Here is a 12907-nt window from a genome sequence, read left to right on the forward strand (position 1 = left end):
TGGAGACTGGCTAGGCTACTCCAGGACCTTAATGCTTCTTACGAAGCCACTCCTTCGTTGCCCGGGCGGTGTGTTTGGGATCATTGTCATGCTGAAAGACCCAGCCACGTTTCATCTTCAATGCCCTGATGGAAGGAGGTTTTCACTCAAAATCTCACGATACATGGCCCCATTCATTCTTTCCTTTACACGGATCAGTCGTCCTGGTCCCTTTGCAGAAAAACAGCCCCAAAGCATGATGTTTCCACCCCCATGCTTCACAGTAGGTATGGTGTTCTTTGGATGCAACTCAGCATTCTTTGTCCTCCAAACACGACGAGTTGAGTTTTTACCAAAAAGTTATATTTTGGTTTCATCTGACCATATGACATTCTCCCAATCATCTTCTGGATCATCCAAATGCACTCTAGCAAACTTCAGATGGGCCTGGACATGTACTGGCTTAAGCAGGGGGACACGTCTGGCACTGCAGGATTTGAGTCCCTGGCGGCGTAGTGTGTTACTGATGGTAGGCTTTGTTACTTTGGTCCCAGCTCTCTGCAGGTCATTCACTAGTTCCCCCCGTGTGGTTCTGGGATTTTTGCTCACCGTTCTTGTGATCATTTTGACCCCACGGGGTGAGATCTTGTGTGGAGCCCCAGATCGAGGGAGATTATCAGTGGTCTTGTATGTCTTCCATTTCCTAATAATTGCTCCCACAGTTGATTTCTTCAAACCAAGCTGCTTACCTATTGCAGATTCAGTCTTCCCAGCCTGGTGCAGGTCTACAATTTTGTTTCTGGTGTCCTTTGACTTCTCTTTGGTCTTGGCCATAGTGGAGTTTGGAGTGTGACTGTTTGAGGCTGTGGACAGGTGTCTTTTATACAGATAACAAGTTCAAACAGGTGCCATTAATACAGGTAACGAGTGGAGGACAGAGGAGCCTCTTAAAGAAGAAGTTACAGGTCTGTGAGAGCCAGAAATCTTGCTTGTTTGTAGGTGACCAAATACTTATTTTCCACCATAATTTGCAAATAAATTCATTAAAAATCCTACAATGTGATTTTCAGGATTTTTTTTTCTCAATTTGTCTGTCATAGTTGACGTGTACCTATGATGACAATTACAGGCCTCTCTCATCTTTTTAAGTGGGAGAACATGCACAATTGGTGGCTGACTAAATACTTTTTTCCCCCACTGTACACACACACACACACACACACACAAACGGATAGAACAAACACTAACCTCTGTAGTCAAACAGGACTTCCTGATGAAGACACAGGAGATACGGACAGACAGAGGTTAACATACTCGGGGTCAAAGATCCGGGGTCAGATGACCTCACCTGCCATCTGTTCAGTTCTAGTGAGTGGAAGAAAAATGGTCCTAAGCCCACAGGACCAGCAGACACAAAGGAGGGCAAAGGTGATGGGAAGAGGTGCACAGGGGCAGTCGTGTGTGTTTGTGGATTTGTTTGTGTGCAAGAGTGTGTGTGTTTTCATTTGCATGTGCGAGCATGTAAGAATGTGTGCGAAAAATAGGGTTTGTGTGTTTGTGTGTGTCTGTGAGTGATGAGTGGATTTGTGAGTGGATTTGTATATTTGCTTGTGGCTCAGTGTGCGTGAGTAGGAAAACCAACCCTCATCACCATAGCGTGACCATCGTCAGTATATCTACAGTATGTATGCACGACTACACATGCCTGCACAGCGGAGACACACAGATTCCCTGAGCTAGTTCTGAGTAGGTAGGCTCTGTTCCAGTAGATGCTAGGAGAGTGTCCAAGTGGTTAAACAGACAGACAAGCCAACCTGCTGCACCACAGAGCCCATACAGACATCTGCAGGTCCTTTCACGGCTCACTGAGAGGCCAGGGATGAGCTGCGTGTCTGAGGCTGGATGGGGAGCTCTCTCTGTGGGCTGGCTCAGCACAGATGAGCCCTTCCCGGAAGCTCTGGATGTACGAGGACATGGAGGTCCCAGCACGAGAACCACTAACCTAGAACCGGTGGAGGAGGTCGGGTGGGGGGAATTGAGCACCAGGATTCCCTGTGTGAGTGTGTGTGTGTGTGTGTGTGTGTGTGTGTGTGTGTGTGCGTGTGTATGTGTGTGAATGCATGTATGTGTATGTACACCACATACCATATTCAGTGCATGGACTGGACACCACATGACTCAGCACCTAACACCACGCATCCATGTGAGAGACACACACATGATCACACACACTCCTCCACTCCACCTCTCCTTTCTCATCCCCTCTTCCCAGCTGGCCTGCTGAACATCCTGGTGAGTTTCATATCAGAGGCGGGCAGAGGGGATAAATAGCATAACAAACAACTAGCTGCAGGCAGCAGTCAGGCAGCCTATAGACCAGAGGAGAGAGCTACAGCTAAAGCCTACAGTACATGAAAAGCAGAGAAGCAGAGTAGGCAAGGACAGGGCCAGTCTCCACAAAGCATCTCAGAGTAGGAGTGCTGATCTAGGATCTGGCTGCATCTGACATAAACACCCAAAGAAGAGATGGAGGGAGGGAATGGGAGAAGGAGAGAGAGCGAGAAACAGGGCAAGAAAGCAATTTGATTGATGTAGAAAGAGAGAGAAAGCCAGGGTGAGAGTGAAATGGAGAAAGAGAGTAGTAGAAAGAGAGACAGTGTGATAGAGAGAGGCACTAACTTGGGAAACAGCTCTATATAGTTACAGTGTACAATATCTACTCCATTGAGGTGCTAGAGGTCTCCTGTTCTTTGTATCCTTATCCTGAGGTGGTCAGTAATGACAGGGTTATGAGACTGACGCTCTCTCTGGGACAGAGGTATGGCTGGCGGTGAGCCACTGATGAACATCCGTATAGGATCTAAACATGGCTCTGTCACGTCAATGAAGGTAACTACAGTCTACTGGCTCTATTAAATGATTCTACCCAGCATCTCAAGAGATATGATGTGCGTTTGACTCTAAAGGTTTTGAATTAAACTATGGCGCCATTGAATGGGAAAGTGCAATACTAGCAATACTCTGTCCACATCAAACGACATGGTGTCAGTGTTCTTTACAGGCAAGCATCAGTCATGTATAGACCTGTGAGAATCCGATATAGAGCTGTCTCTATAGTCTATGGCTCACACTGTGTGAGTGCTGTTCTTCTCAAGCTCAATCAGCATTAACAACATACAAACGGTCAGCTAGACATGTCAACGAAATGGAGTGATGCTCTATGGATACTTTGGAGTAAAACACAATAACTCTTTACTAACAAAGCAGAGAGATTATGGTCTGTTATTAGGACGAGCAGAGCAGCAGAGAACATTGTCTTGTGCAACATGATGTCGGTCTTAATTTACTATTCTAAATTAAACAGCTTCAACAACCAGAGACCGCAGAGCACATATGTGGTTTCTTCTACAACAACGGACGACATAAATTAATAACTTACTCTGGAATGTTTCTGTTGGGGTGCCAACAACATGGGGAGAGAGAGAGAGAGAGAGAGAGAGAGAGAGAGAGAGAGAGAGAGAGAGAGAGAGAGAGAGAGAGAGAGAGAGAGAGAGAGAGAGAGAGAGAGAGAGAGAGAGAGAGAGAGAGAGAGAGAGAGAGAGAGAGAGAGAGAGAGAGAGAGAGAGAGAGAGAGAGAGAGAGAGAGAGAGAGAGAGAGAGAGAGAGAGAATTAAGAAAATGAAAGACAAAGAGAGACAAAGAAAGAGAGAAGGCAGAGATAGAGAAAAAAAGAGTGAGAGAGAGAGAGAGAGAGAGAGAGAGAGAGAGAGAGAGAGAGAGAGAGAGATACACGTTTTGTGATGAGGGGTTATGTAATAGAAATGAAACAGTTACAGAGCGTCCCGGGGAAGCCATTGATCCCTGACGATCTTCAGGAGAGTTTAAAATGTCAGAGAAACATGGCTGGAGAAGTTTGCGGGATGCACAGTGTGTCAGGGCAGAATAAACCTTGCGCCATAAGATAATCATTAGTTATTAAGCTGTAACATCCAGGATGTCCTCAGTGAATCTGGCTTGAGAAACACAGAGGGGACATGGTGGGGCTAGCCCACTACAGCAGTTACTAGATTCAGCCAAATGAGAAAGAAAATTATAGAAAACAGTATATCATTGTTTACAGTTGATCCTCTCTCTTTCCTCATCATAAGCTATTAGCTGTCCTCATTTCTGCCTAATGACGACTGCTGACCCAGAGAGATGAAAACCCAAACACAGGTGTTCATGGTGGCGATTTACATCTCCTGCACAGACCGTATCCCTACACACAGCCAGGACATCTTGGCTGTTGTTTGCTGGTTGTTGAATTAGATTTTATTCAGGGCTTTGCACACATGGAGATGACCATTGGTTAACTAAAAATGCTGATGGTTCAGATTCAAACTTAAACCAGGATTAACAAAAGAGGGAAGAAGAAAACGTTTGTCTCTTCGCTCTCTCTCTTATTGTTATTAAATGTTGTATTAACATTATGAGGTAGTCCCTGGATCTTGCAGCCAATCACAGTCTAGAGTGGAGGGAATAGGCCATTATGTAACAGTAAATATATCAAAGCAACCCGGCCAACAAATGAGTCCCCTGGAAAGGCGATCTGATTCCCTCTTTATGGTCCCTCATCATTTACTGTGGAAACGCGTGACAGCTAATTATGATTCTCCCCCAGAGGTACGCGGCTGTGCAAACACCAGGGGGGGATTCCTTTGACTGTGACACAAGTTAATCCGGGCCTGGTGCGGGTTAACTACCTATAGGGGTCTGAATCTAAGTTACAGCTAAATCAGTCTGAAACCGTATGAGTGACAGACATTCCTTTGTACTGTATCTACAGGTTCTGAACATTGTGCCTTTCTGAAAAATAAAATAATAATGACATTTGTAAAGCGCTTTTCATTATACAGAATAATAGCTCAAATAAAAAGCAAATACATTTGTTGTTTTACACAACTAGTAGGGCAACTGACACAAAGAACACAGCTGACGCTACAAAGGGTAAGGACACCAAAAAGCTCTCCTAAAGAGAAAGGTCTTTAGGCCCGTTTTAAAAGCATGCTCCAGTACATCTATTTCTGAGAGGGAGGTCAACCCCAACCACCTCCAACACCCTCTCATGGTGTAGTGTTACCCAGGCACGACAGCCCCCTCAGCCACACACGGTAGCTCGGCCAGGCTGAGCAAACCTGAGGCTCAGACATTTGTACAAAAATGTTTTGGGACAATTTGTACTTTTTAGTTTATTTTCTGAGTTGTGTACGTGTTCAGGGACCCTGATGAGTTGTCTGAAAAGAGAAAAACACATGTCTGAAGAGCGTTTACCTGGCTGAGTTTCTCTGGCACACCCAGGGCGGAGGAAGAGAGAGTTGGCTCTGGGTAGACTAGAGAGAGGTCTCTGGACAGAGCAAAAAACACCTCATCGGCTGGAGTTTTTCCTTGACAGCTCACGTCAGGAAAAACTCCTGGCCCTTATAATGAACGTTATAGCCGATAACTAGAGCCTGGAGTTTTTCCTGCTCAGGAAAGAATACATTATTATAACATTATTTATTTAGCAGACTCTCTTATCCAGAGCGACTTACAGGAGCACTTAAGGTTAAGTGCCTTGCTCAAGGCTCAGAACCAGCGACCTTTCGGTTACTGGCCCAACGCTCTTAACCACTAGGCTACCTGCCGCATTCCAGGTGACTACCTCATGAACTGGTTGAGAGAATGCCAAGAGTGTGCAAAGCTGTCATCAAGGCAAAGGATGGCTATTTGAAGAATCTCAAATATAAAATATATTTAGATTTGTTTAAAACTTTTTTGGTTACTACATGATTCCATATGTGTTATTTCATAGTTTTGATGTCTTCACTATTATTCTACAATGTAGAAAATAGTCAAAATAAAGAAAAACCCTTAAATGAGTAGGTGTTCTAAAACTTTTGACCGGTACTGTACATAAAGTGTATTATTGGGATATAAACTCAAAACTGAATACATGTCTGACATGTTACAGGTGTCTTCTTTTTTTAAGCCTCTGTAGCTTAGCAGCCTCTGTGGTCCTCTGTAGCTCAGCTGGTAGAGCACGGCGCTTGTAACGCCAAGGTAGTGGGTTCGATCCCCGGGACCACCCATACACAAAAATGTATGCACGCATGACTGTAAGTCGCTTTGGATAAAAGCGTCTGCTAAATGGCATATTATTATTATAAGCCTATAACCATGTATGTGAGGTGTCTACTTTTGTTTCAAAGTAGATTTCTTTAAGATTACCAAGAAACACCCTGATTTAGCCCACTGCAGTAAAAGATTAAGCCAAAAAGTTAATTTCTTTGCCATGTTGTCTTGCAGTATTACTTAAGGGCCTTGCTGCATATATAATGGATGATATGAAATATATATTTTTACACAGGCTTCCTTCTTTTCACTTTGCCATATAAGCCAGTAATGTGGAGTGAATGCAATGTTGTGAAAGAGGCATTATGTTATGGGTATGCTTGTCACCAGCAGGGACTGGGGAGTTTGTCAGGATCAAAGTAAATATGAAAGGTAAAAGGTTAAGAGGAAAACCTGCCTCAGTCTTCTGAATACCTAACCCTGGGATAGAGTTGTATCTTTCAGTGGGACAATTAGAATGGCTTTCCAATAGGTGTTGAGTGTTCACGAGGGGGCCAGTCTCAGTCCTGACTTTAAATCTGCCTGAAAATCAGAGACAGTTTGAATATTGCTGTCCATCAATGATTCTCAACTAAATGTACTGAGCTTGAGCAATTTTGACAAAAACAATTTATAAATGTTGCCCTAAGAGTTGTGCAGAGTTGGTAGAATCTTATTCAAAATGATTTACAGCTGTAATTGCTGCCAAAGGTACTTCCACCAAGTATTAAGTCTGGCTTGAGAAGACATACACAATCAAGACATCTTCTTTTATTTTTGTATTAATTTAGAACATTTTCTATACTTTTTGTTTCAGTTTGAAAATGTGGAGCAGGTTGTGTAGATCTGTACGGAGAAAATTATATTGAATCCTTTTTAGATTTAATTTTAAGGCAGCAAAATGTGACAACTGTGCAAGGGGTGTGTAGACTTTCACTACATTTCTCTACATTTCACAAGTGTTGTATTGTTGGGAAACACTCCTACCATAACATTAGTGGGTTTCACATGTTTGGTTTGGGTGTATCCCCCTCCTCATCCCTAGATTAATTGCTTTATTAATAGCTATTAGCCACGTTAATGATTTCAAAGCAGCCAGCTGTGAGTCTTCCCCTTCCAAGACAAACAAACCAGAAGGAGAAGAGAGAGGGGAGCGGAGCCAGCAATCAGTGACATCACCGCTACCCAGGGTCCCATCTGGCCTGGCGCTGTTTTAGTAGGGGCTGATTAATGTAGGCCTGGCAGAGAGGATGAAGGTGGTTTGTGTTACAGCTCTCTCTCTTTCTCTCTCTCTTGTTCTCTCCCTCTTTCTGTTGTTCTTTCTTGTTCTGTTGTTTTTTCTCTTGTTCTTTCTCACACTTTGGCACTTTCTTAATTGCTTTATTGCTCTCTGTTCTGTTGCGCTCTCTGTCTCTCTGACTCTGTTTCAATATCCCTCTTTCTCTCTCTTTCTCTCGCTCTCTGTCTTTCTAAATCAGAGATGATAGACAGGATCGTTGCAGGTCACAGCAGTCACAGGTGGTGAGCACATTGATTGGAAAAAGTCAACATTAGATCTCACAATGACACAAAGCATACACGCACACACACACACTCAATAATAAACAGCAGAATAAAATAAAACTCTTTAAACTTGATCTGTTCCAGTAACCTTGTGTGCAATAGCCACACACACAACAGCTACATCTAATATGTCAGACATTTTGTTCAAGGCTGAGTGTAATATGTAGTATTACTTTCAATAGGAAGGGACCCCTTTGGAACAAGGTGGCCATGTCTATCGGCGCCTTCTTATAGGCGTTCTTATAGGGGCCCCAGATATGGCAAAAGGCACAGCCTGGAGGTTATTGATTGCCACGGTTACCGAAATACTGAAATATCACATTTACATAAGTATTCAGACCCTTTACTCAGTACTTTGTTGAAGCACCTTTGGCAGTGATTACAGCCTCGAGTCTACTTAGGTATGATGCTACCAGCTTGGCACACCTGTATTTGGGGAGTTTCTACCATTCATCTCAGTTTTGATACAATGGCGCCGGAGGGGATGGCTGCCGTTGTACGGGCTCCTAACCAACTGTGCTATTTTGTTTATTTTTTTCGCGTTGTTTGTAACTTATTTTGTAACTTATTTTGCACATTATGTTACTGCTACCGTAAAGAGCTTCTGTACATCAGAACAGCGATTACTCAACTCGAACTGGACAAAGATTTTTTCTTTAATGAGTCCGACGAAGGAAATACTGCTTTCTCGACACCAGGCCCAAATCCCTGTCATTCACGTGAAGAAAAGATGGGGCGGAGGTCGGGCTGCCTTCTGAGAATTCGTAGGCGAGTGAGTAAACCTCCACTACCATCCATTCTATTGGTCAACGTGCAATCATTGAAAAACAAAATGGATGATCTACGATTAAGACTATCCTACCAATGGGACATTAAAAACTGTAATATATTATGTTTCACAGAGTCGTGGTTGAACGACGACACGGATAATATAGAGCTGGCTGGGTTTTCTGTGCATCGGCAGGACAGATAAGCTACGTCTGGTAAGATGAGGTGCGGGGGTGTGCGATGTCTTAACAGCTGGTGCGCGATGTCTTATATTAAAGAAGTCTCGAGGTATTGCTCGCCTGAAGTAGAGTACCTCATGATAAGCTGTAGACCACACTATCTACCAAGATAGTTCTCATCTATATTATTCGTAGCCGTCTATTTACCACCACAAACCGATGCTGGCACTAAGACCGCACTCAACGAGCTGTATAAGGCCATAAGAAAACAAGATAATGGTCATCCAGAATCGCCGCTCCTAGTGGCTGGAGACTTTAATGCAGGCAAACTTAAATCTGTTTTACCTCATTTCTACCAGCATGTCACATGTGCAACCAGAGGAAAATAAACTCTAGACCACCTTTACTCCACACACAGAGAGGCATTCAAAGCTCTCCCTCGCCCTCCATTTGGCAAATTTGATCATAGTTCTATCCTCCTGATTCCTGCTTACAAGCAAAATCTAAAGCAGGAAGTACCAGTGACTCGCTCAATACGGAAGTGGTCAGATGACGTGGATGCTACGCTACAGGAATATGTTCCGGGATTCATCCAATGGCATTGAGGAGTAAACCACCTCAGTCACCGGCTTCATCAATAAGTACATCAACGATGTCAGTGACCATACGTACATATCCCAACCAGAAGCCATGGATTATAGGTAACATCCGCATCGAGCTAAAGTCTAGAGCTGTTGCTTTCAAGGAGCGGGACACTAATCCGGATGCTTATTAGAAATCCCGCTACGCCCTCAGACGAACCATAAAACAGGCAAAGCATCAATACAGGATTACAATTGAATCCTACTACACCAGCTCCGATGCTCTTCTGATGTGGCAGGGCTTGAAAACGATTACGGACTACAAAGGGAAACCCAGCCGCGAGCTGCCCAGTGACGTGAGCCTACCAGACGAACTAAATGCCTTTTATGCTCGCTTCGAGGCAAGCAACACTGAAGCATGCATGAGAGCACCAGCTGTTCCGGACGACTGTGTGATCACGCTCTTGGTAGCCGATGTGAGCAAGACCTTTAAACAGGTCAACATTCACAAGGCCGCGGGGCAAGACGGATTACCAGGACGTGTACTCAAAGCATGTGCGGACCAACTGGTAAGTGTCTTGAAAAGATTTTGCATGGGTCCCCAGATACTCAAAAAGTTCTGCAGCTGCACCATGAAGAGCATCCTGACCGGTTGCATCACTGCCTGGTATTGCAACTGCTCAGCATCTGACCGTAAGGCGCTACAGAGTTTAGTGCGTACGGCCCAGTACATCAATGGGGCCAAGATTCCTGCCATCCAGGACCTATATACTAGGCAGTGTCAGAGGAAGGCCCAAAAAATTGTTAAAGACTCCAGTCACCCAAGTCATAGACTGTTCTCTCTGCTTCCGCACGGCAAGCGGTACCGGAGCGCCAAGTCTAGGACCAAAAGGCTCCTTAACAGCTTCTACCCCCAAGCCATAAGACTGCTGAACAAGTAATGAAATGGCCACTCTGACTATTTACATTGACACCCCCCTCCCCCTCCATTTTTTTACACTGCAGCTACTTGCTGTTTGTTATCTATGCGTAGTCACTTTAACCCTACCCAAATTACCTCGACTAACCTGTACCCTCGCACATTGACTCGGTACCGGTACCCCCTGTATATAGCCTCGTTATTGTTATTTTATTGTGTTACTTTTTATGATTTTTTACCTTAGTTTATTTAGTAAATATTTTCTTATCTCTTTCTTGAACTGCATAGTTGGTTAAGGGCTTGTAAGTAAGCATTTCACGGTAAGGTACCTGTTGTATTCGGCGCATGTGACAAATAAAAATGTATTTGAGATCCTCTCAAGCTTTGTCAGGTTGGATTGAGAGCGTCGCTGCACAAATATTGTCAGGTCTCTCCAGAGATGTTAGATCGGGCTCAAGTCCGGGCTCTGGCTGGGCCCCTCAAGGACATTCAGAGACTTGTCCCGAAGCCACTCCTGCGTTGTCTTGGCTGTGTGATTTGGGTCGTTGTCCTGTTGGAAGGTGAACCTTCGCCCCAGTCTGAGGTCCTGAGCGATCTGGAGCAGTTTTTTTAAATCAAGGATCTCTATGTAATTTGCTCCGTAATTTCTTTGCTAAAATTTCTAAAGACCTGTTTTTACTTTGTCATTATGTGGTATTGTGTGTAGATTGTTGAGGGAAAAAAACAATTTAGTCCATTTTCGAATAAGGCTGTAACGTAACAAAACTTTCCGAATGCACTGTATATATATTTATACTCCGGACTCCGACATTGCTCGTCCTAATATTTCTATATTTCTTAATTCCATTATTTTTCTTTTATTGTAGTGTATTGTTAGATATTACTGCACTGTTGGAGCTAGGAACACAAGCATTTCGCTACACCCGCAATAACATCGGCTAAACACGTGTATGCGACAATAAAAGGACACACACACGCCTCCACATGTGAACCCCACTTGTTATTGTGTGCAGATCCAGAGTGGAGGGACAGAGATGGAGGGTGGGTTATTCAAGGGGCTGGGCTGGCCCACTATCTCCTGATGGGGAACCCAGACACAAGCAGAAACTTGGTCAGGATGTCCTGTCCTAAGCAGCATAACGATAGGTTTTAATATTAAAAAAAATAAATACAATAAAATAATAATAGTTTTGATGTAATCCTGCCTGAACAGCTGGGTTGAGATTTCATTTAGATATGCATCTGAGAGGTTCCCATAGCTGGGGGTGGAAGGAGAGCCAACGTTTTACAACATCACTCTTCTCTAAACACACACACACAAACACGCACACATGCACACAGGCACACACACACACACACACACACACACACACATACACACACACACACACACACAAATACAGTGTCAGACACAGAGGCCTAAGAATCTCGCTGGTCCACCTTTCCCGTTTACATTTGTTTTCTATTCTTTCTAACCGTTTGCTCTTCATAAATCTATGCATCTATATTGTGTTTTTATGTATACAGTATTTTCATTGATAGGATGCAGTTGAGAGAGTAAATTAAGAAAGGAAATAGAGGAAAAGGAGAAGAATGTATTCATGTGCAGGTGGTTGACAGGGTCTCTACGGGCCTTCTCAGAGTAGTTCTGTGTTCCACCCTTGGTGTGACTGATAAATGGAGTATTACATTCACAGCATTCATCTGTGTCTGTCTTTCCCGATGCCAGAGTACAGCAGGTACAGAGCCAACAGCTGTCTCCTACTCCTCCACAAGTCAGATTTAAAACCTGTCACTCTTGGCCTTCTCTTTCTCCCTCTTTGAAAAGTCTCTCTCTTTTTCTCTCGTCTGTTTCTCTCTCCTCTTTCTTTCTTTCTTTCTTTCTTTCTTTCTTTCTTTCTTTCTTTCTTTCTTTCTTTCTTTCTTTCTTTCTTTCTTTCTTTCTTTCTTTCTTTCTTTCTTTCTTTCTTTCTTTCTTTCTTTCTTTCTTTCTTTCTTTCTTTCTTTCTTTCACTCTCTCTCTGTTTCTCTTCTCTCTCTCCCTGCTCTCTTTCTTTCTCTTTCTCACATAACAACCATTTTCATTATATAAATTTGAAGAGGAAACAAATCATTAATGACATTACATTAATAAGAGGAAGCACGAGAGCCTGTTTGTTTTCCTGACATGGGAAAATGTCCCAAAATCACACACATTCCACCCCAATAAAATAACATATGGTTGTCGATTGATGGGTGGGAATGAATCAAAATAGAATAACTTAGGTTAAAGAATGACCCCCTTCAATGTTATTTTTCCTGCATGTTTTGCACACTGCTCTAACACACACGACATGTATTTAGTTTCATAGCCATTCCTATCATGTCAAAGTGTCTTCTGAAATAGGTGCTTGTGTGTGTGTGTGTGTGTGTGTGTGTGTGTGTGTGTGTGTGTGTGTGTGTGTGTGTGCGTGTGTGAGTGAGTGAGTGCGTGTGTGTGTGTGCGTGCGTGTGTGTGTGTGTGTGTGCGCGTCCACTGTGCCTGTAGAATTCAATACGGTCAGTCTGTATGAATGAGTGATGATGAAAGCTCAGGAACCTGCCTCTGTCTCCATCTCTCTGCATCTCTATGTGTCTAATTCACGTATCATGAAGGCTGATTTAGGAGCTGCAGACCTGCCTTGGCATTGTCTGAGACCAAGCACTGGATACATTTGATGTAGCGTATCTAAACACTGTCTGAAGCCTGGCATGCCTCCGTCAAAAGTCCATAAACGATGTTTTACGAGCAACAGAATGCTGGCTGCGAA

At 43.6% G+C, this 12907-nt stretch overlaps 1 protein-coding gene across 1 annotated transcript in view; it reads right to left on the reverse strand.

Annotated features, from left to right (window-relative positions):
- The window catches only part of LOC311107854 (uncharacterized protein), a gene marked incomplete at its 5' end in the record, with an annotated part of 219869 nt that overhangs the window by 109419 nt on the left and 97543 nt on the right, over positions 1-12907 (reverse strand). The gene's annotated exons all lie outside the window — the stretch shown is intronic.

This window comes from Coregonus lavaretus (assembly GCF_964263955.1).
Source record: "Coregonus lavaretus genome assembly, chromosome: 32".
NCBI lineage: Eukaryota > Metazoa > Chordata > Actinopteri > Salmoniformes > Salmonidae > Coregonus > Coregonus lavaretus.